We start from the raw sequence: 25,783 nt of genomic DNA, 5'->3' as shown, positions 1-25,783 counted from the left end.
TAATGGGCCCATGTGACCACATGTGGTGGGAGGAGCTTGCTGAATTGGTGAAACAGGAAGGAGTGGAGCAGAAAGTCTAGAACAGAAAGAGGTAGACCTGGAGCAAAGCTGAGAGGAAATTAGTCAGAGCAGTCAGAACTGAGGGAGAGAGAAAAGTCAGCTGGCTAGTGTGAATGGGAGAGTTTTCTTGCGATTTTGTTTAAGGGAGCCTGTTTGTGATTGGTTTAAGGGAGCTGGTTTGTGGGAAACCTAATAGAAGAAAGGCTTGGGAATGATGTTGCCATCTGCATTGGTATTGTGTATAGATTTCTTTGTTACTATGATGGATTTGACTTTCTGGTGCTGGGATTTACCTTTCTGGTGTCTGAATAAATGTTTTGGTTTTGTCCTCCATATGGAAAGTCTGTTGTATTTCACAATTCAGAATTGCACCAGTGTATTCATGGCTGCTGTAGGTACTGTGAATATATTGGTGCTACACCAGCATATTCCAGTTTCTCTCCTCCTTTGTGGGGCTACAAAGAATCAATATCTGCCGCTTCTCATGGTATTATGGCAAGTTCAGAGTAAATCAGTGCCTTGGGGGGATCTGGTAGGGACTTTTATGGTTTGATTCTAAGCTCAAGCCTGCCAGATTGCTTTCATTTCCTGTTCCTGACCTCTGTTGTGGGTTGAGAAGTGAAGGTCTGGAAGGGTAGTACCAAGCATTTCAGCTTCTCAGTGTTACTGTTAGATGTCTCTTTAAAAAAAAACCTTGTACAGTATTTCTGTGTTCTTACCTCCAATTTTAGTGACCCAATATCTGGGACATCTGAAATAGAATTCACTTTTCTGAGGTTTTGGGTTGGAAAAAAATCTTTGGAAAATAACGACATCATCTTATTCATCACATGGTCCTTTGAAAGGATGGGGAATTAGTGATAGAGCTAGTCTTTTAGATCTGATTTTGACCCATAATAAAGACCTAGTCATCGAAACAAAAATAATGGGAAGTAGAGAGGCATCACTTGGTCCTCAGATCCATGGTAAAAGAGGAGAAGAAGGCTACTAATAGTCTAACATGGACCTTTGAGAAGGAAGATTCCAGAATCCAAAGTGGGAAACCGTGGCCTAAAATGGAACTGGGGTAGGTAATCTAGATTGGATAGGTCTAGATTGGATGGGAAGTTCTTGGGAATGAAATTCTGAAGACAAAGGAGAAAAATCAAAATAATGAGACTTTCTCCAAAGAAAAGGATTTTTATTTGAAAGGGATAGTTTGTTCAGCAGCTTCTACTTTGAGAAGACTTGTATGGAAGAGGGAAGTGTATAGGGTGTGTTCAGGGAAGACTAGTACTTTTGTTGTGAGGGCTGTGGAGTCCTTTTTGAGGCTACTTTCCACCTTTGGTGTCCACCTGTTCTGCCTACCTCTCATTTGTGGCTCCAGAAAGCTGTAACAGGCACAGAGGACACACCCTAGTAAACTGTTTCAGTAGACAGGCTAAACCCGGTTGAGGGTAACTGAAGGGTCTCACACCCACTGGTGAGTTAGGGGGGTGTCTACTAAGGTATGTGAAGACTTCCCCTGGTGGGATGGGTAGATGAGAACAATTTGTTCTAACAACCATGAAGGCAGCTGAAGCAGGTGCTGTGGAACACTTAGAGATTGGTTAGACATTGAAGATGCCAAGGTCATCCACTGCAGCCTGAGCCATGGCCAGTCATCTTGACTTTTCTGCCACTGGATGACTCTGGAGGACAGAGTGAGGCTGATGACTGTGCAATTCTGCTTCATTTAAATTCAGTTTATGCATGAATTAAAAGATATCACCCATACCATTTTAACATTATACTTATCTCAAAGTCCTGTGGTAACAGGCAAGTGATGAAGCAGCAGGCATGGATACACTGGGAACTTTAATTGCAATCGTGCACATAGGCTATAGGGTCACTTCTCACTGGACACAGCAGTGGGATTCAGAAGACTCTTGGCTGTCTGAGCAGGCTTTTAAGGATCACACTGCTCATCTCCTGGCATGAGGAAGGGGCTAGAAAAGGCGCCCTAAAAATTTTCTGCTCACTCAATCCTGACGTGATTACTGTGCCAAGTCAGGGATCCCACCCTGCAGTCAAAACACACAAAAAATGTACTAAAACTTTTGCAAAGATGATTCCACTCACCATTGGTACACAGGATGTGCACACACTTAAAGATAGCACAAAATCCAGTAGATCTGAAAGATGAGCAGCTCTTGTCATGAGAGAACACAGGAGGTATCACATCCAAATAGCAGCCCTGAGTGAGATAAGGCTGGCAAATGAAGGCCTGCTTACTGAAATTGGAGCTGGATCCATGTTTTTCTGGAGTGGCCACAGTGAAGGGGAGTACCATGTAGGTTTCTCAATCACTGGTGTAGATTTTGCAATCAAAACTAATCTAGTCAACAAGCTTGCATGCCTACCTAAAAGAGTGAACAAAAACTTATGACAATGTGATTGTCTCTTGCAGGAAAACATCATGCCACCATCATCAGTGCCTATGGTCCTACCATGAAGAATCCTGGTGAAGTCAAAGAAAATTTTTGCGAAGGCCTGGAGAACCCTCATCTTCAATGTGCTTAAAGAGGATGAGCTTATAATTCTGGGTGGTTTTAATGTGAGAGTGACTTCAGACTACCAGACATGGTAGAGAGTCTTTGGGAAGAATGAAGTTAGAAATAGCAAAAGCAATGGTCACTTATTACTGAAGATTTGTGCATCTCATGACCTTATCACTAACTATGTCTTTAAATGCAATAAAACTTCATGAATGTACCCTCACAGCAAACATTGGCCCTTAATAGACTATGATTGTAAGGAAAAGAGACAGGCAGTATGTGAGAGTGATGAGGAAAGTGTGTGTCTCAGAGTGCTGGGCTGATGATTGACTTATCTTTTCCAAGCTAAATATTCTCATTCAACAAAAGCAGCAGTTTCAAGGCAAAATGTCTACCAGAAGAATTAGCATCAACAAATTAGAGCTCTTCTCTGAGCAGGAGCAGTTTGTTGCTGACTTGGAAGGAAAGTTGAGCCAACTTACAGTTAGTAAAATGGAACAGAAAAGAAGGGGACAGCTTTCAGAGATTTGGGGTACAGCACTGAATTTGTTCATCTGAATCAGAACACTCACAAATATCAAGGCTGGTTTGATGAAAATGGTGGGGAAATTTAGAAAATGCCAAATTAAAAAATGAGAACCCCAGCATAGAGTTTAAGTAGCAGGATAATTCATCCATCTCTAAGAAGGCAACATTTAATTCTATCATAAGTAAAGTATAAGCAAAGGCAAACTAAATTCAATTTTATGCACATAGTAATAATCCAAAGCACTTTTTATGATGTCTTGAAGGCTATTTATGGGCCAAAGACCTTTAGTGCATCTCAACTACTCAGTACTGATGGAGCCACTTTGATTAGTGATAAGGATGTGATTTGAGAGAGATGGGCTGAACACTTCCAAAGTGTTTTCAACAGACCATCATCAATCAATGCTGAAACGTGGTCACATACTTCAGGTTGAAGTCAGTCCCTTCCTAGCTGACCTTCCAAATGGAGAAAAAGTTTTGAGTGCCATTAGGCTCCTTTTGTGTGGCAAAGCATCTGGTGCTGATTCTATTCCAGCTGAGATTTACAAGTCAGAGAGTCCATTGCTCACACAAAGGCTGACTGAATTTTCTGGGTTATATGGCAAGAGGAAGTTATCCCCCAGGAGTTCAAGGGTGCCTCCATTGCCTACCTCTACAAAGATAAAGGGAATAGATTGTCCTATAACAATCATGGTGGGGGGGGGAGGGGTCTCTCTCTTAGTCAATGCTGACAAGATTCTTGCCAGAGACCTCCTTAATAGGCTGATCCTTAACCTGAAAGATCATCATCTACCTGACAGACAATGTACATTCACAAAAAGTTGAGAGGAATTGTTGACATGTAGTTTGCTGACTGACAACTCCAGAAGAAATGCCAGAAGCAGAACACTGCCCTGTATATAATATTTGTGGTGCTAACCAAGTCTTTCACTAGTGCCAATCATAAGGACTTGTGGAAAATTATGTCAAAATTTGGTTGCTTGGAGAAACTCATCAGCATTGTACGTCCACTTCCGGATAGCACGTTGCCCAGGTTCTGGATAATGGATGTTACTCTCCTGCTTTCCTAGTCATCAGTGAGTGAAACAAAGCTGGGTGCTTTGCTCCAGTGCTTTTTAGTGTAATGCTTTTGGTCATGTTGCCAAATTCCTTCAATGAAGATGAATCAAGGTTAGCTGACACACTGATGATAAATTCCTCAGCTTGCAAAGGCTACAAGCCAAGACCAAAGAGGAGGGAGTGTTGGTGCATGATTTTCTGTTTGCAGATGATTGTGCACTCAGTGAGCCTCTGAAGCTGAGATGCAACAAAGTATGGATCACTTCTCCGTTGCCTGTGCTAATTTTGATCTAACAATGAACACCAAGAAAACAGAGATTCTTCAATCGCCACCACCACACCACCCATATGTGGAACCATCTGTTACAGCAAATGGAGGAGTTTTGAATGCTATGGATAAGTTCACTTACCTTGCTAGTGTACTTTCCAGGGATTTACATATTGAAAATGAGGTTGATGCATGCATTGCCAGAGCTAGTTCAGTGTTTGGGAGGCTCTGAAGAAAAGTCTGGGAGAGAAGAGGTATTAGACTGACTACCAAACTGAAGGTCTACAGAGCTGTTGTGCTGACCTCATTGTTGCATGCCTGTGAAACCTGGACTGTCTACCAGCACCATGCCAGGAAACTGAATTGCTTCCATTTGAACTGTCTTAGGAAGGTTCTGAGGATCACCTGGCAGGATAAATAAGATACCATACCACTGGGGTCCTTTCTTGAACTGAACTGCCAAGCATTCAAACTCTACTACACAGAGTGCAAGTCCAATGAACTGGCCATGTTGTTCAAATGCCAAATGTACATTTACCTAAAAGACTATTTTATGGAGAATTCACACACTACAAGTACTCACACAGAGGTCAGAAAAAGTGATACAAGGACATTCTCAAGGTCTCTCTTAAGAACTTCGGAATGGATTACATGACATGAGAGACACCACCACAGGATTGCCTATAATGGCATGCCTACATCAGAGAAGGTGATGTGCTCCATGAGCAAAGCAAAATTGTAGTTGCTCAAAAGAAATGTGAGATGTGCAAATGTAGAGAAATCACCCCAACTGTTCACATGGACTCTTTGTTACCAACCTGTGGTAGAGCCTTTCAGGCTCATGTTGGTCTGAAGAAGGGTACTCTGTAACTTGACTCTTACACAGTGATAGCATCTTGATCCTCTTTGAGAATGAAGGACAACAGCAGCAGAAGATAGAAGTCAGGGTAGATTTTAAGAGTAACATGATCTTATGTTAGTGTCAGGAATACTACAGGTCACCTTGAGCACAGGCTGACTTGCAATACTGATGATAACAGAAGGTTTTACTTTGTGCAACAAGAGGACTAGGAAGCATACCAGAGGAAGAAGAGGACCGTGGTTTGGAGTGGCTGGGACTATAATAATGTCCTACAGGGAACAAGGAGACCTACATACTCTGCTTTTACTTTCTTTTTTTTTCTTTCACAAAGAATGATCTTTGTGACTCAAATTTGGAAAGCAACTCAAATGAGAAAATCATATATCTCTGTATATCTCTATGTATATAGAGAGCACCAACTTTAAAAGGCTTGGCAGTGCTGGTTGCAAGTGGTGAAGGTATGAGTGGAAGTCTAATATAAGGGGCAATGTGTCTTTTCTCAGTGCTCAGTCTCCTTGACCTCTGCAGCCTTAGACACTGTTAGTCCCTTTCCTTGATACTCTCCTCTCTCTTTGTATTTGGGACACCCAATTCTCTCCTAGTTCTTTTCCTATGTATCTTGAAAGTTTTCAGTCTCTTTTCCTGGATTCTCTCCCAGATTATGCTCTCCAATCATAGATATCTTTCAGAGTTTTATTCTAGACCCTCTTCTCCCTCTATAAAAATTTATTTCATCAACTCCTATGGATTTAATTATCATCTACATGTTGATGATTCTCAAATCGACCTTTCCTGTTTCAGTTTCTCTGCTGACCTCTGATCTCTCATCTCCAACCGCCTTTCAGACATCTTGAACTGGATGTCCAGTAGCCATTTTCAACTCAATAGGCCCCAAACAGAGTTCATTCTCTTTCCCACTAAACCTCTTACCTTCCCTATTACTGTGGAAAGCAAATCCTGCTAGCTTCCAACCTAGGAGTCATCTTGTATTTCTCCCTATCTCTCACTCCTGGATTCAAAGCTATTGTCAAGACCTGTTGACTACACCTTTGCTCTATCTCTCCAATTCACCCCCCTCTCCCCTTGGGCACTGATCCTAGCCTGGTGAAGGCCCTTGTTACCTCATGCCTGAAGTGTTTCAATAGCCTGTCATGTGGGCTGGGGAAGGGCCTGACTGCCTCAAGTCTCTTCCAAGTGGGGAGAAAGGCCATATGAGGGAGTGGAAAAATTGGGCCACTACTTCATTGTTGTGGAATTGTAAAATTAGCTAACCATTTGGCAGAGTGATCTGGAATTATGCCCAAAGATTTTAGGTATAGGTATTAAATTACCTGTACCCTTTGACCCAGCAATGCCACTACTATTTCTAAAGATGATTAGGGGCAAAGGGAAAACATCTATATTTTCTAAAGTGTTTATAGCAATTCTCTCTGTGGTGGCAAAGACTGGAGATTGCAGAGATACCCATCAACTGGGGAATGGCTGAACAAGTTGTGGTATGTGATTGTGATGGAGTACTGCTGTGTTCCAAAATGATAAGCTCAATGATTTTAGAAAAACATGGATTGACTTGTACTAAATCATTCAGAGTGAAATGAGCAGGAACAAGAGAATATTGTGAACAATAACAAATTGTTTAAGAATGTCTTTGAGTGGGTAAGTTATTTTGTTAATTATAATTACCCAAATTAACTACAAAGGATGTATGAAGTAAGACATTATTTGAATCCATAGAAAGAGCTGAGAAATATAAGTATGTAGAAAATATTTTTACATATATGTATGTGTGTACACACATATACACTTACATTCATACATACGTACATGTGTGTCTAATGGTAACCATCTTTAGGGTGAGGGGGGTGGGAAGAAAAAAAGGAAAAAATATTGCATGATGTTTTTTGGTATATTTGAAAGGAATTGCAAGTTGTGCAGAGAAGACTTGCAGTTTCATGTACAATTGTCTTTTTTTATTACACTATGTTTTGAAAATGCTGTTTCATTACATAAATTAAAAATAAAATAAAAAATACAATACATATTCTTATTAGAAACATTAGACAGCATAGGAAAAAAAGTCACGAGACAAGTTTGGAGTAGGTATTAGACTAGGCCTGATATATCGGGGCAAGGATGATGTACTACAACTTGTCCAGCCATTTCCAAACTGATGAGCATCTGCTCAATTTCCAGTTCTTTGCCACCACTAAGAGAAATATTATAAATGTTTTAGAATATAGAGGTTCTTTTCCTTCCTCCCAAATCACCTTGAGAAATGGACCTAATTGCTAGGTCAAATTGGTATAACAGTTTTCAAACTTTTGGTGCAGAATAGTTGGGTTAGCTCACAGTTCTGCCACGAGAATATTAGTGTCCCCATTTTTCTACATCCCCTCCAATATTTATCATTTCCCCTTTCTATCATTTTACCCAAATTGTTTAGCATGTGATGAGATGTCAAAGTTGTTTTAATTTGTGTTTCTCTAATTAATAATAATTTATAGCATTTTTAGATATGATAATTTGTAGTTTTGATTTCTTTATTGAAAAACGGCCTGTTCTTATACTTTGACCATTTGTCAATTGGGGAATGACACATATTCTTATAAATGTGAAAAATGTTTTTTATATTTTATGTATTTTATATTTTTGAGATGAGATTACTATTTTAAAAAACTGGTATGCAAATTTCCTCCAGATTTCTGCTTTTCTTCTAATAGCGGCTACATTTGTTTTATTTGTATAAAACCTATTTAAATATAATCAAAATTATCCATTTCATGTGTCAAATGTTATCTTTTGTTTATTCACAAATTGTTATCTTTATACACACATCTGATGGATAATATGCTCCATGTTTTTATAAAGTATAACATCTCCTTTTACATCTATATAACGATTTAGATAATATATATACATATATATTTATATATAGTTAGGTCATATATCGATTTTTACCTTATCTTGATAAATGGTTTAAGTGATAGTCCACAATCCAATTTCTGCAAGATACTTTCCAGCGTTCTCAGCAATTTTTACCAAACAGTGAATTCTTAGTCCAAAAACTTAAATCTTTACATTTGTCAAACACAAGGTTACTGTAATAATTTACTAATGTGTATTTTATGTCTGTTCTGTTCCATTGATCCACCTTTCTATTTCTTACCCTGTACCAGATCATCTTGACAATTGCCTATATTTTTCATTAATTCCTTTGTTCTTCTTGATTTTTTGATCTCCCAAATGAATTTTGTTATTATTTTTTCTTAATAAGCAAAATAAATTTTTGTTAATTTAATTGAGATGTCATTGAATAAGTGGATTATTTTAAGTCTAATTGTCATTTTTATTATACGGGCTCTGCCTAGTCATGGACAATTAGTATTTCTCCAATTATTTAAGTCTGATTGTATTTGTATACAAATGCTTTTATAATTATATTCATGTAGTTCCTGGCCTTGTCTTGGCAAGTATAGTGCCAGGTATTTTATGCTGTTTAAGGTTATTTTTAAACAGGGGAATATTTATTATCTCTTCTTTCAGGGTTTAGTCAGTGATATAAGGAAATGCCAATGATTTTATGGTTTATTTTATTATCAGATACTTTACCGAAATTACTGTTTCAACTAGCTTTTTAATTGAATCTCTAGCATTTTTCAAGTATATTATCGTATCATCTGCAAAAAGCGATAGTTTTATTACCTCATTGTCCATTCTTCTTCCTTCAATTTCTTTATATTGTTTTTATTGCTATTGCTAGTATTTATAATGCAATGTTGAATAATTTTCATGACAATGGGCATCCTTATTTCACTTCTGCTCTTATTGGGAAAGCTTCTAGCTTATTTTCATTACAAATAAGGTTTACTCATGGTTTAGGTAAATGCTTCTTATCATTTTAGGGGAAAATCCATTTATACTTATGCTTTCAAATGTTTTAATAGGAATTAGTGGTGCATTTTATCAAAAGTTTTTTCTTCATCTGTTGATATAGTCATATATTTTGTTACTTTTGTTTTTGATATAATCAATTATGTTAATAGTTTTATTTATGTAAAACCATCCTTGCTTTCCTGGCATAAATTCCTCTTGGTCATAATGTATAATCTTTGTTGTATTATTGTAGTCTGTTAGCTAACATTTTACTTAGGATTTTTGAGTCTATATTTATTAATGAAAATTATCTTTCTCTGCTTTTGCTCTTCCTGGTTTAGGTCTCAGTACCACATTTGTTTCATAAAACAAGTCTGGAAGGACTCTTTCTTTGCCTTAATATACCTAATAATTTATTTAATATTGGAATTAGTTTATCTTTAAATGTTTGATAGAATTCACTGAAAATCCATCTGGGCCTGATGATATATCTTGAGAAGCTCATTTATGTTTAATTTATTTTTCTAAAATAGATGTATTTGGGAAAGTGGAGCCAAGATGGTAGGGTAAAGGCAAGGACTCAACTAAGATCTGTCCCGAAGCTCTCCAAATACATTGAAAAATGTCTCTGAACAAATTCTAGAACAGCAGAACCCAGAAAAGATGGAGTGAAACAAATTTCCAGCCTAAGACAACATGGAAGGTTGACTGGAAAGGTCTATTACTCCAGGGTGAGAGCAGTGCAGTCCAGCACAGGCCATACCAGTGCAGACCTGGCCCCAACAAACCCAGAACAGACTTCAGGGTGACTGAATTACTTGAAGCAGTGGCAGCAGCAGCAGCAGTAGATGCTTCCAGAGCTCTTAACCTGCATATAGTAAGGTGGTCGAACAACTCGTCAGAAGGAGATTATAGGCGTCTTTTTGTTTACACTGAGACAGGATTCTGTTGCTTTTCCAAAATCTGGATCTGGGTAGCTGTCCTGGGTAACCATCGCAGGGAAAGCCGGAGCACTAGCACAGCAGAGCTTGGAGCCACAGTGGAAGGGAGCCCCTGCTCACAGTTCCAGGGCAGAAAAGAATGCTTGTGGTTGCTCACAGATCACAGCACAAAACAGGACCGTAGTAAATACCTCTCCTAAGATCACAACACCTTGAAAGAACTGGAAATTTACAGGTCCTCGGAAGTATCACTGAAAACAGTTGCACTAAAGCCCTGAAACTTAGAGTACTATGTCCTTTTCCCCGGAAGCAGAGACCTGCTTTAACAAAGAGTTAAAAGTAATAGACTGGGAAAATTAGCAAATAATGTCTGTGTGTGTGCGCATGTGTTTGTGTGTGCGTGCATGTATTTGTGTGTGTGTTTGTGCATGTGTGTGTCTGTGTGTGTTTGTGCATGTGTGTGTCTGTGTGTGTTTGTGTGTGTCTGTGCCTGTATGTGTGTCTGTGTGTGTTTGTGTGTGTGTGCGTCTGTGTGTGTTTGTGTGTGTGTGTCTGTGCCTCTGTGTGTGTGTTTTTGTGTATGCGTGTGTGTTTGTATGTGTGTTTGTGTGTGTATTTGTGTGTGTGTTTATGTGTGTGTTTGTGTGTGTGTGTGTGTGTGTGCGTGTGTGTGTGCTCTTTGTGGAGACCATCCCAAGGAAGTGGAGTCATTTCACTAATACTTGTAGTTCTGATCCTGTGTGTCCATGTTTAGCTGTTATTCTTTCAAAAAAAAAATTTAAATTTTTGTTTTTCAACCTTCATTTCCACAAGATTTTGAGTCCCAAATTTTCTCCCCATCTCTTGTCCCCAGATGGCATACATTCTGATAATACCTTCCTCCAATCTACCCTTCTATTACCCCCTTCTCCTCCTCCCCTCACTTTCTTGAAGGGAAATATAGATTTTTATACCCTATTGCAAGTATATCTTATTTCTCAATTGCTTGTAAAAAGAATTTTTAACATTTACTTTTAAAACTTTGTATTCCAAATCTTCTCCCTTATTCCCTTGCCATCCATCCTCATTGAGAAGGCACGTAATACAATATAGTTTATACATGTGTAGTCATGCAAAGCATGTTGTGAAAGACTAACTACATTTACCTCCATCCTATCCCACCCCCCTTGTTCTATTTTCTCTTGTCACTTTTCACGTGTTTGCTTCTGACTACCCCTCCCTCAATCTCCCCCCAATCTGCCCTTTCTTCTGTCATCCCCGCCCCCCTTCCCCCATTATCCCCTTTCTCTTGCTTTCCTGTAGGGTAAGATACTAAATTGAGTGTGTATGTTATTCCCTCCTTAAGCTAAATCTGACTCATTTCTTCTCACCTCCTACCTCTTCCCCTACATTGTATAACCTTTTCTTGCCTCTATTATGTGAGATAATTTACACCATTCCATCTCTCCCTTTCTCCTTCTCCCAATATATTCCTCTCTCACCCCTTAATTTTATTTTTTAGATATTATCCATCCATCTGTCTGTCTGTCTGTCTATCCATATGTCTGTCTGTCTGTCTGTCTGTCTGTCTATCTATCTATCTATCTATCTATCTATCTATCTATCTATCTATCTATCTATCTATCTATCTATATCTATCTATCTATCTATCTGTCTATCTATCATCTATCTATCTATCTATCTATCTATCTATCTATCTGTCTGTCTGTCTGTCTGTCTGTCTGTCTGTCTATCTATCTATCTGTCTGTCTGTCTGTGTCTGTCTGTGTCTATCTATCTATCTATCTATCTATCTATCTATCTATCTATCTATCTATCTATCTATCTATCTATCTATCTATCTATCTGTCCGTCTGTCTGTCTGTCTATCTACATATCTTTCCTCCAACTATTCTAATATTGCAGAAAATCTCATGAGTTACAAATATCATCTTTCCTTGTAGGAATGTAAACAGTTAGACTTTAATTAGTCCCTTAAGATTTCTCTTTCCTGTTTACTTTTTCATGCTTCTCTCGATTCTTGTATTTGAAAGTCAAATTCTCTATTCAGCTCTGTTTTTTTTTCCAGCAATGCTTGAAAGTCCTCTATTTCAACGAATATTCATTTTTTCCCTTGAAGAATTATACTCAGTTTTTCTAAGTAGGTGATTCTTGGATTTAATCCTAGCTCCTCCGACCTCCAGAATATTACATTCCAAACCCTTTGATTCCTTACCATAGAAGCTTCTAGATCTTGTGGTGTCCTGATTGTATTTCCATAATACTTGAATAGTTTCATTTCTGACTCCTTGCAATATTTTCTCCTTTATTTGGGAGCTCTGGAATTTGGCTACAACATTCCTAAGACTTTTCCTTTTAGGATCTCTTTCAGGAGATGATTGGTGGATTCCTTCAGTATCTATTTTCCATTCTGGTTCTGGACTATCAAGTCAGTTTTCCTTGATAATTTTTTGAAAGATGATTTCTAGGCTCTTTTTTGATCATGGCTTTCAGGTAGTCCCATAATTTTAAAATTGTCTCTCCTGGATCTATTTCCCAGGTCAGTTGTTTTTCGAATGAGATATTTCACATTGTCTGCTATTTTTTTCATTCCTTTGGCTTTGTTTCATAATTTCTGTATTTTTCATAAAGTCATTAACTTCCATCTGCTCCATTCTCATCTTTAAGGAATTATTTTCTTCAGTGAGCTTTGGGACCTCCTTTTTCCATCTGGCCAATTGCACTTTTTAAAGAATTCTTCTCTCATTGACTTTTTGGATCTCTTTTATCATTTGGTTTAGTCAATTTTTAAGGTCTTACTTTTCTTCAGTATGGTTTGGGTCTCTTTTACCAATCTGTTGACTCATTTTTCATGATTTTCTTGCATCACTCTCATTTCTCTTCCCAATTTTTCCTCTGTTTCTCTTACTTAATTTTCTAAATCCTTTTTGAGCTCTTCCATGGCCTGAGACCAACTCATATTTTTCTTGGAGGCTTTGGATGTAGGAGTTTTGACTGTTGTCTTCTTCTGTTTGTATATTTTGATCTTCCTTGTCTCCAAGGTAAGATCCTATAGTTTGATTCCCCACTCCTGCCCAGTTTTTGCTCATTTCCCCAGTCAATTATGACTTTTGAGCTGCTTTTCAAGGTATTTTACTGCTTCCAGTGAGGATGGGGGGTTGTACTGTCAGCGGCTCTATCCCCTCACAATCTGTGGGCCTAGAGCTCTAGAAACAGCCACTACCTCTGCCCCTGCTGTGGCTGTCATGGGCTCTTCCACCCCCTTGGCCACCCTGAGGTTGGGGTCGGACCACTCTACTCTCTCACACAGGTCCAACAGGTTTTTCTACTTCATCCTCAGCTTTTTGGGTTTATGAAGTCTGAAAACTCCCACAAGTGCCAGAGATTTAGTCCCCTGGAAGCTGGGTCAGGTCCTGTCTGTGCTGTCATGCCCCACATTGGAATGTGCTCTGCTCTCAGCATAGTATGACAGACACTTCCCACCAATCTTTCAGGTTTTCTTGGGCTAGAGATTTGCTTCACTCCGTCATTCTGTGAGGTTTGGAGCTCCAGAATTAGTTTAGAGTAATTTTTTTATTTTGCTTTGCATTTTTACTTTGTTAAACATTTCCCACTTATATTTTAATCATTTTTGACCACATTCAAGAGTGTTACTGACAGACTTACAAGCTTGACATGTCTGCTCCAGAGTACAGGGTATAATAGTCTTTTTTAATTATACATTTATTTATTTATTTTTAATATTCAACATTCATTTGCACAAGATGTTGAGTTCCAAATTTGCTGGGGTTGGAAGCTCAATTCCATGTGGACAGTCTCGGGCAGGTAAAGGCGGGAACTTCTAAATCTTAGAGTTCTCACGAGGCCCCCCAGGAAACGACTGGGAATCGAGGTGAACCGAGCTATCTCGTGTATTTCCACCTCTTCCCGTGAGAAACGTGATGGGAGAGAGCTCTCCCCGCCCTCTAGATTGTCCCGGATCTGGGCACACCTATTGTTATCTAACAGCACAGTATTCAGGTGCAAACTATGCAGCTGGAGAGCTTAATTAGGATCAGGAAAGCCTGAAAGCGCTCTTAGCGCGGGAGGGGCGCAGACGGGACAGAAGGCTCCGCTTTTCCTCTCTCTTCTCTTCCCTCCCCCTCTCTCCCCACTTATACTTCTGCTTCCAATCTCTTATTGTAAGATCTTTGCCTCCTTGGGAGATTCTTCGCTCCCTCCTAAGGAAGAATTCCCCTGCTCTTGTAACCAGAACCCTGAATAAAGCTCAACCCTTGTTCGACTCTGATAGGTCTCTTCTCTCATACGAGTATCCGGTTTGGCCAGCCGAAGACCTCCGATAGAGGTAAGGTAAGACTCGGGTAGCCCACAGGCCTCTAGGCCTGGCACAAATTTTTCCCCATTTCTCCCCTGCCCTACCCCAAAACACCATGCATTCTGATTACCCCTTCCCCCAATCTGCCCTCCCTTCTATCACCTCCCTCCCTTCCCTTATCCCCATCTTCTCTCTTTTCTTGTAGGGCAAGATAGATTTCTATACCTCATTTCCTATATTTCTTACTTCCTAGTTGCATGTAAAAACAATTCTCAACATTCATTCCTAAAACTGTGAGTTCCAACTTCTCTCCCTTCCTCCCTCCCCACCCATCCCCACTGAGAAGGCAAGCACTTCAGTATAGGTTATATATGTGTAGTTTTGCAAAAGACTTCCATAATACTCAAGTTGTGAAAGACTAACTATATTTCCCTCCATCCTATCCTTCCCCCTATTTATTCTATTCTCTCTTTTGACCTTGTCCTTCCACTAAAGTGCTTACTTCTAATTACTCCCTTTCCCCATTTGCTCTCCCTTCTATCATTCCCCCATCCCACTTATGTAAGATAGATTTTCATACCAAATTGAGTGTGCATGTTGTTCCTTCCTGAAGTCAAATGTGATGAGTAAGCTTCAGTTTTTCCCTCTTACTTCCACCCTTTTTCCCTCTGTTGAAAAAGCTTTTGCTTGCCTCTTTTATGAAAGATAATTTGCCCCATTCCATTTCTTCCTTTTTCCTCTCAATATATTGCTCTCTCACCCATTAATTTAATTTGTTTTAGATATCATCCCTTCCTATGCAACTCACCCTGTGCTCTATGTATTTATATATATGTGTATGGATGTATATGTATATGTATGTATGTATGTGTGTGTGTGTGTGTGTGTGTGTGTGTGTGTGTGTGTGTGTATAATCCCTCCAACTACCCAAATACTGAGAAAAGTTTCAAGAGGTACAAATATGATCCTTCTTGTAGGAATGTAAATAGTTCAAATTTCATAAGTCTCTTATAATTTTTCTTTTCTGTTTACTTTTGCATGCTTCTCTTGATTCTTGTGTTTGAAAGTCAAACTTTCTATTCAGCTCTGGTCTTTTTATCAAGAATACTTGAAAGTCCTCTATTTCATTGAATGATCATTTTTTCCCCCTGAAGTACTAAACTCAGTGTTGCTGGGTAGGTGATTCTTGGTTTTAGTCCTAGTTCCTTTGACTTCTGGAATATCCTATTCCACGCCCTTCGATCCCTTAATGTAGAAGCTACTAGATCTTGTGTAATCCTGATTGTATTTCCACAATACTCAAATTGTTTCTTTCTGGCTGCTTACAATATTTTCTTCTTGATCTGGGAACTCTGGAATTTGACCACAATATTCCTAGGAGTTTTCTTTTTGGAATCTCTTTCAGGAGGCAATTGGCAGATTCCTTCAATATTTATTTTATCCTCTTCTTCTAGAATATCAGGCCAGTTTTTCTTGATAATTTCATGAAAGATGATGTCTAGGCTCTTTTTTTGATCATGGCTTTCAAGTAGTCCCATAATTTTAAAATTGTCTCTCCTGGATCTATTTTCCAGCTCAGTTGTTTTTCCAGTGAGATATTTAACATTGTCTCCTATTTCTCATTCTTTTGGCTTTGTTTTGTAATTTCTTGGTTTCTCATAAAGTCATTAGCTTCTATCTGCTCCATTCTAATTTTTAAAGAACTATTTTCTTCAGTGAGTTTTTGAACCTCCTTTTCCATTTGACTAATTCTGCATTCTTCTCCTCACTGGATCTTTGGACCTCTTTTGCCATTTGAGTTAGTCTATTTTTAAAGTCTTATTTTCTTCAGTATTTTTTTGAGTCTCCTTTAGCAGGTTGTTGACTCACTTTTCATGATTTTCTTGCATCTCTCTCATTTCTCTTCCCATTTTTTCCTCTACCTTTCTTACTTGATTTTCAAATCATTTTTGAGCCCTTCCATGACCTGAGACCATTTCATATTTATTTTGGAGATTTTGGATGCAGAAACCTTGACTTTTATATCTTCCTCTGTTGGTATGCATTGTTCTTCCTCATTGGAAAGGATGGAAGAAAATACTTTTTCACCAAGAAAGCATCCTTCTATGGTCTCATTTTTTCCCTTTATTTGGGCATTTTCCCAGGCAGTTACTTGGCTTTTGAATCCTTTGTGAAGGGGATGGTATAATCTAAGGAACTGTAAATTCTCAGCTCCTCCAAAGTGGCACAATCAAGAGAGAGGAATTTACTCCTCTCCTGGCCTGCGCTCTGGTCTGGGAGCAACTGCAAGCCTTTCTGCCCAGGATCTGCCAGTAGAATTCCCTCTCCAGAGCCTCCACCAGCTCCACCAGCCAGTGCTCCTCCTCACCCCAGGGTTGCCACTCAGGGCTGAGATCCAGATCAGCTCCTTGATTCCCCCAGAACTTTAGACTGAGGGCTCCAAAAATGACCACTGCCACTGCCTGGGGCCAGAGCTAGGGCAGCACCTAGCTTTTCTCACCCAGGTTAAAGAACTTTCTCATTTACCTTTGAAGCTGTCTTTGGTGTTTGTCGGGTGAGAGATCTGGGAACTGCAGCTGCTACCCAGGATTCTGTGCCCTGAAACCTGCTCCAGTCCTGTCCCTGCCATGCAGTGTGGCCAAGACTGGGTTGTGCTCTGCTTGGAGCCTGATGTGGTAGACCTTTCCTGTCAGCCTTCTAAGCTGTTTTGGGCTGGAAGTCTCACTCTGTCATTTTGTGCCTTCTGCTGCTCTAGAATTTGTTTAGAATCATTTTTGCAGGTATTTTATGGATTGTGCGGGGGAAAGTTTCTACAAGTCTGTCCTTCTACTCTGCCATCTAGGCTCTGCCCCTCTAGAGTCATTTTTTTTACAGGTATTTGGCTGGGCTTGGAGGGAAAGCTCCAGCAAGTCTCTGCTTCTACTCTGAGCCACTCTGAGCAGAGCCATTTTGGCTCTGCTGTCCCTCCAGAATATTCTTAACCATATGCTAATCTCTTCAATAAAATATTAAAATACATTATGTCTACTTGTTAGTATAAATGACTTCATTCTTATAATAAAGGAATGAAGATGCAGTGAGTCCGAGCAGATGTAGCCCATTTCATCTCCTGGGCTGAAAAAATAATTTGGTCTGTTCTTGAGAAGGATTTATTTTTTATTCAGTATTGGTCTCAGCGAAGCATGTGGATAATATCCAAAGCAATGGTCTAATGGCTACATGACTTCACAAGAGCAACATGATGTCAAAATGCACATGCTTCAGGGGTATCCTGTGCTCTACACATATTGTGGGAAATCATGCTATTAAAGTGTGTAATAAAATTCCCCAATGTCCTGAACTGTTTCTTCAATCTTCATATTTTTTACCTTTAACAAAAATTGTTTTCATGATTCTACCAAGAAAGAAAAAAACCCCTAGGTAACTAAGATTTTTATTTCAGCTGTTTCAGTGCAGGAATCCTCCAGGCTACATCCACACTGCTTTAAGGTTACTTATGTACTGCTGAGTTTTAGTCTTTCTTCAGTTCAATTTCTGGATAATTTTTCTCATCAGATTCTCTCTTCCTCCTCTTATTCCTCCTCCTCCTCCTTCTTCTTCATTGTTATCATCATTCTTCTCCCTTTTCCAGTAAGATATAATATTAATCTTAAGATTCTCATTTATTGTTCAGGCAGGCAGTCATGTTGGCTGTTTCACAACCACATGGAAAATGGCATGCCACTATCTATCTTCCACTACCTTTTGAAGTCTGTCTACGTTCATATTCATTGTTTCCGTGATACTATCTATGCATCTCATCCTCTGCTGTCCTTTTCCTTTTCCTTCAATAATTCCAAGCATCAGGTTCTTTTCCAATAAATTCCATCTTTTCATTACATGGCCAAAACATTTAAATTTCATTTTCAGTATTTGACCTTCTAGTGAATAGCTTGGATTATTTTCTTTAAGTGTTGACTGATTTGATCTCCTTGCTATCCAAAGGACTCTCAAAAGTTTTCTTTAGCACCACATTTCAAAAGTATTGATTTGTCATCAAAATCCAGTGGTCAGACAAATATCACGATGATCAAACATGGCCCAGGATGAAGTGGATGACCCTGATGTCTTCCATGCCTGAACAAGCTCTAAGGGCTCCATAGCACTTGTTTTAGTCACCTTTGTGGAAGCTGGAATGAACTGTTCACCTTCACTCATGCCACTGAGGGAAGTCTTCACTTGCTTGGGGTAGACACTCCACCCCCCAACTCACCAGTGGGTGAGCCCCTCTGCTGAGATGGCTTACCGAGGTGTGGTCATTGGACATGCTATAGCTCCTTTAATCCCTAGGTGAGAGTTTGGGTGGAAATGAAAATTGGATGAGTTCCTCAAGTCCTAACACCAGAGGAGCTAGTCCACTCTCAACACCCCATAAAACCCTAGTATACTAGTGTTATTGGATTGGCACATTGTAGAATATACATGAAAAAAGTTTTTAAAGGGATGAGATAGAGAAAATAAACAATATTTTAAAATATTTTATTTTACTTATTAACAATATAAAACCCTTTTCTATTATCACTAAAACACTATTAATGATATAGTTCCGGATTAAAACAATATAATTAAATATGCTTCAAATTGTTTAACACTTTGTAATATGGTGATCCAAAGTCTGAGTCTGTGTTTGAGTTCGAGTCATTTAAATACTTGCTTTCAAATGGTATCATATTTTTTAATTTAATATTGTATTTCTCCCCCAATAACACATAAAACAAATTCATCTTTTTTTAAAAAAAAAACTACCTTACAATGTCATGTAGATTCAATTCTTTTTGAGTTTTATCTTTCACGGTAGTATATCACCTGCTTAATCAATCAATCAACAAGTAAACTTTTAGTAAGCCCTAAGTACCAGGCACTATGCTAAGAAATGGGGATACAAAAAAAGGGCAAAAGATATTCCCTGCCCTCAAGAAGTTTACAGCCCAACAGAGGAGACAACATGCAAACATACAGAAAATGAGCTATATATATGAGATAAATAGCATATAATTAACAGAAGGAAGATAGTGGAATTAAGAGAAGTTGTAGAAAGCTTCCTGTAGAGGGTAAGATTTTATTATTTTTATATTATTTTTCATATATATATATTTTTTTACCAAATTTTCACCCTCCCTCCAACTTCTCCCTCACCTATTGAGAAGACAAGTAGCATACATACACACATACATATATGTACACATGGGAAGTCATGCAAAACATATTTCCATATTAGCCATGTTGAAAAAAAAGCAAGAAAAACAAGATGAAAAAATATTCTCCAATCTGCACTCAGAGTTTCTCAGTTCTATCTCTGGACTTGGATTGTATTTTTCATTAGTCCTTTGGAATTACCTTGGGGGTTCGTATTGGTCAGAGTAGGCGTCATTGTGGCTCAGCTGTTTCAATTGGTGCTCAGCTCTCTGTGATCCCATTCGGAGTTTTCTTGGCAAAGATACTGGAGTGACTTGTAGTTTCCTTCTCCAACCATTTTGCAAAAAGGGAAACTGAGTTAAAGAGGGTGAAGTGACTTGCCAGGGTCACACATCTAGGAAGTGGCCAAGGCCGGATTTGAACTCAGGAAGATGAGTCTTCCTGACTGTGGGCCCAGCACTCTATCTGCTGCACCCCCTCGGTGCCTATTTTGCTGTTACCATATACAATATTCTCCTGGTTTTGCTCACTTCACTTTGCATCACTTAATACAAGTTCTTCCAAGGTTTTTCTGAAACCATCCCCTTCATCATTTCTTATAAAACAGTAGCGTTCCATCATGGTCATATATGACAATTTGTTCATCCACGTCTCAGTTGATGGGCATCCCCACAATTTTCAATTCTTTGCTATCTCAAAAAGAGCTGCTAGAAAAATTTTGGACACAAAGGTGCTTTTCCTTTGATCTCTGAGATACAAACCTAGAAGTTGTATTGTTGGGTCAAAGAGTGTACACAGTTGGGTATAGTTCCAAGTTGTTCTCCAGATTTTGAACCAGTTTACAACTCCACCAAAAATGCATTACTGTCCCCATTTTGCACATTTCCTTCAGTTTGTCCCTTTTTTTCATTTTCTATCTAGCTAATCTGATAGGTGTGAGTTTTTTTTAAATTTTATTTTGCATTTCTTTCCTCAATAGTGAGTTGGAACACTTTTTATGATTATTGATAGCTTTGATTTCTTCTTCTGAAGACTGCCAGCCCTCTAGTTCAAATCTTTGGACTATTTGTAAATTGTGGAATGGTTTTTATTGTTATTTATTTATTTATTTATTTATTGAGAAATGAGACCTTTATAAGAAAAACTTGTAAAAAAATTCCCCCAGTTCCCTGCTTTGCTTCTGATTTTGACTGAATTCGTGTTTGTTGGTGCAAAACTTTGATTCTATATAATCAAAATTTCACTTTTTACTTCTTATGATGCTCTCTGTCTCTGTTTTCATCATAAACTCTTCCCTTACCTATAGATCTGTCAGATACATTTCTTCAATGCTCCACTAATTTACTTACATCATACTTTTTGTCTAAATTACGTACCTATTTTGACCTCATCCTAGTATATGGTTGTCTGTCCAGAATTAGTTTTTGCCCTTTTGTGTTCAAGTCTCCCAGCAATTTTTGTTATAGTTAGTTTTGGCCCACAAGCTAGGAGCTTTGGACTTATTATGCACTAGATTACTGTGATCATTTACTTGTAAGTGTTTTGTGTATCTAATCAATTCTATTAGTCCCACTCGTCTATTTCTTAACCAGTACCACAGTGTTTGAATGATTGTAACATAGCTTGAGATCTGCTATTGCTAGGCTATCTTTTTGCTTTCTGTTTTTGATTGACTCCCTTGATATTCTTGACCTTACGATCTTCCAGATGAATTTTCTCATTAGTTTTTAAACTCTGTAAAATAATGTTTTGGTAGATTTTTTGTGTATGGCACTGAATAAGCCGATTGATTTAGGTAGAACCCTTATTTTTATTAAATTGGCTCAGCCTGTCCATAAGCAATTAATATTTCTCCCGTTCTTTAGATCTGTCTTTAGATCTGCTCCAGAAAAATATTGTGTGATTTTGTTCATATAGACTCTGAATTTGTCTTGGAAGGAAGACTGCCACTTATTTTGTATTGCCTGCAGTTGTTTTCAATGACATTTCTCTTTCTGTCTCTTTCTGCTGAGTTTTTTTGGGCAATATATAGAAATGCAAATAATTTATACGGTTTTATTGTGTATGCTGCAACTTTGCTAATGTTGATTGTTTCAGTCAGTTTTTTAATTGATTTTCTAGAATTCTCCAACTATATCATCACATCACCTATAGGGAGTAATAATTTTGTTTCCTCATTGCCTCTTTTTATTGTTCATTTTCGTTTCCGTCTTATTGCTATAGCTCACATTTCTAATGCATATTAAACAATAGTGGATGTAATTGTTTCATTCCTGATCTTGGTAGAAAAGCTTCTAGTTAGTCCCCTTTACAGATCATATTTCCTCTTCGTTTTAGATAGACTACTTTTCATTTTAAGAAAAGCTCCATTTGTCCCTGTTTTCTTTTACTTTTAACAAGAATGGATGTTATATTCTGCCAAAAGTTTTTCTGTATTCTTTGAGATAATTATATATGATTTTTGTTGTTTTTGTTATTGATACAGCCAAATATACTGATAGATTTCCTAATATTGACTAACCCTGCATTCCTAGTATAAGTTCCACTGATTCATTGTTGTACATCTATTTCTAACTAATCCATTTTTTAAAAGGAAATTCCAATGTAGTCAACTCTTTCTGATGCTCTCTTTGTAGAGTCCTAATTGTTCTAATAACTTCTGTATAGGAATGTAAACAGATTAACCTTTGTGACTCCTTTATGATTTCTCTTTCATGTTTGCCTTCTTATGCTTCTCTTAAGTCTTTTATTTGAAAGTCCAAATTTATATATTGCTGTAGTTTCCTTGTTAGTATTTTATTAAAAAGTTTTCCATTAATATTCATTAGGAAAATTGGCCTATAGTTTATTTCCTCTGATTTGAATCTTGCTGGTTTAGGTATGAAAACCATAATTTTTTAAAAATAGTGCTTCCAATTATATGTAAAAGCTATTTTAAACATTTTTAAAATTTTTGATTTCCAAATTCTCTCTCTCCTTCCCTCCCTTCTCCTGTCCCTGAAAAGGCAAGCAACTTGATATGAACTATACATGTACAGTCCTGCAAAACATATAGCCATATTAACCATGTTGCAAAAAGCCCCCCAAAACAAAAACCAAACCACAAGCCAAAAAGAAAAGAAAAATAACATTTAAAAAAGTATATTTTGATCTGCATTCAGAGTTAGTCAATTCTCTCTCTTTATATGTATGGAATTTTTCACCATAAGTTCCAATTCATCAATCTGCTCTTTCTCTCTTAGTAATATATACAGATAGGAATTTCCTCTAAGTGATGTTTTGGCTTCATCCCATTTGTTCTTTGACTCACTTGTTCTTAAGTTTTTACTTTGTTGTATTTGTTGATTTTTAATTTATACATACATGATTCTCTATTGAATATTTTATTGTATTAGAGTCTGAAAAGTGTGCTTTTAATATTTCTCTTTTTCTACATTTGTTTGTGAGATTTTTATGCCCTAATACATGGTCAGTTTTTGTGAAAGTGCCATAAATAACTGAGAAAAATATATATTTATTTCTATTCTGATTCAATTTTCTACAGCAGTTTATCATGTCTAACTTTTCTAAAATTTCATTTATCTGCTTGGGGGCAACTAGGTGGTACAATAGCTAAAGAGCTGTACCTGGAGTCAGGAAGACATCCTTTTCAGTTCAAATCTGGCTTCAGGCATTTACTAACTGTGTGACCCAGGGAAAATCACTTAAGCCTGTTTGCCTCAGTTTCTCATCTGTAAAATGAACTGGAGAAGGAAATGGCAAACTACTCCAAGTTATCTCTGCTGAGATAACCCAAATAGGGTCACAAAAAGTCAGATATGACTGGGAAAATCTAACTAAACAATAACATTCATCTTCTCTCTTATTTATTTATGGTTAGATTTATTAAGCTCTGAAAGGGGGAAAGAGTATTATTGTCCATATCCTCCTGCAACTCATTTAACTCTTGAGAATCTGGATGCTATGCTATTTGGTGCATACATGTTTAGTACTAATATGACTTCATCATCTATAGTAAGTTTTAACAAGAAGTAGTGTCACATTTCTCTCTTGTTTAGGTCTTTTTTTTGCTGTTGCTCTGTCTAAGATTATGCTTGCTACCCATGCCTTTTTTCCCTTTTCAGCTGAAGCTTAATAGATTCTGCTCCAGCCACTTATTTTAAGTCTCTGTGTCTTTCTGTTTCAAGTGTGTCTCTTATAAACAACATAGTATGGATTCTGGTTTCTAATGCATTCTACTATCCACTTCCATTTTATGGGTGAATTCATCCCATTCACATTCACAGTTATGATGATCTATAATTTTCTTTCATCCTATTTTCTCTTGTTTACCCTTCTCTCTCTTTTTACCCTGTCTCTCCTCAAAAGTCTGTTTTGCTTCTGATTTCTGCCTCCCTTGAAGAAAATTCCCTTTATCACTGTCCCATTTCTCTTATCCCTTCACTGTTGAGAAAGGTAGGTTCTGTGCCCAATTGAGTGTGTCTTTACATATATTCTTTCTTTTTCTTATCAATTAAATCAGATAAAACCTTAGCCTTAAATGGCCAGGGTCCCACATTGCATCCTGGGCCATCTCCAGTGATAATTTATCAGGATCACTGGACCCAGAGGAGAAAGTGAGGCTGGTGACCTTGCACAGCCCTCCCTCACTCAAATCAAAGTCAACTGCAACTTGTGTCATCATCTTGATGTCATGGTCCTCTTAGAGAATGAAGCACAACAGCAACAGCAATTTAGATAACAATGAGGTTCAAGCATTGTTCCCCCTCACATTTTCCCCTCCATATGTGATGGCAATCAAATTAGGATCTTTTGCTGTTTTTGTTTTCTAAAAGTTCCTCTGATTGAATAGTGTGATTAAAGAAGATCTTTCCCCCCATTGATGGGCTTGCCCATTGTGGAAAGCTGGATTAGGGGAGTTGTTTTGTAGGAGAGTCCCAAGTACCTTTTGTTTTTCCTATTGAGGCACTGGGTCAGAGGATTATGCCCTCTGGCTCTAAAAAGTGTACAAATATTCTGAGGGTGATGTTTTACTTTGGGACTTACTGACTAGAAGTATTTGTTTGGCCAGGAGAAGATTCTGGGAAGTCCCTAGAAGCCTCCTAGCTTTGAGAAACCCAGATGTTCCCTCTTTGATAAAGATGTATGTATGTTAATGATCAGACATTTTGTAAACATGTCTGTTGATTTTTGATTTCTCTGAAATTTCGATTTTCTCTGATACCTGTGCTTGATTAAAGTTATTGTTAACCCCACAAAGTTTACCTTTCCTGTTAGAGAAGTAGATCAAAGAACCTGTGCAGGCAGGCCCTTGTGTATGATGGGGTACTTACTGTCACAACATGTAGAAGTTTTTTTTGCCCATCTCTTTTATGTGAGATAGTTTTCCTTATTCTTCCTCTCCCTGCCTTCTTTGCCCAGTACAAGCCTCTTTCTTGTACTTTCTTGTACCCAGTACAAGCCTCCATTTTTGGAGATCATTCCAATATAATTGTCTCACTACTGTGTTCTCTATCTGTGTAGAGGCCTTCTAACAGTCCTAATAATGATAAAGTTCTTAGGAGTTGTCTGAATCATCTTCCTATATAGTAATGTAAACGCTTTAACATTATGGAAACCTTTATGATTTCTCTTTACCTTCTTATGCTTCTCTTAAGTTTTGCATTGAAAATCGAACTTTCTATTCATCTTTGATCTATCCATCAGAATTCATTAAAGTCCTCTATTTCAATAAATATCCATTTCCTTCTGAAGGATCATGCTTAGTTATGCTGGGTAAATTATAAACTCAGCTTTCTCTCATAATATCAGATTTGAATTCCTCAATTCCTTTCATGGGAAAGCTGCTAAATTTCCTGTGATCCTGCATGTATCTTCATGGTATTTCAGTGGATTTTTTTCTGGCTACTTTGAGTATTTTCTCTGACCCAGGAGCACTGGGATCTGACTATAATATTCTTGGAGATTTTCCTTTGGTGACCACTTTTAGGTGTTGATCACTAGGTTCCTTCACTTTCTATGTTACATTTGGGTTCTAAGATATCAAGGCAGTTCTTCTTTATAATTTCATGAAGTATGATGTCTAGGTTCCTTCTTTGATCATGGCTTTCAGGTAGTCCAGGAATTCATAAATCATCTCGCCTTTATCTGAAGAGATGCTTCTCATTTACTTCTATTTTTTCATAC

Source organism: Notamacropus eugenii, chromosome 5, assembly GCF_028372415.1.
Source record: "Notamacropus eugenii isolate mMacEug1 chromosome 5, mMacEug1.pri_v2, whole genome shotgun sequence".
NCBI lineage: Eukaryota > Metazoa > Chordata > Mammalia > Diprotodontia > Macropodidae > Notamacropus > Notamacropus eugenii.
This window is presented reverse-complemented; position numbering follows the sequence as displayed.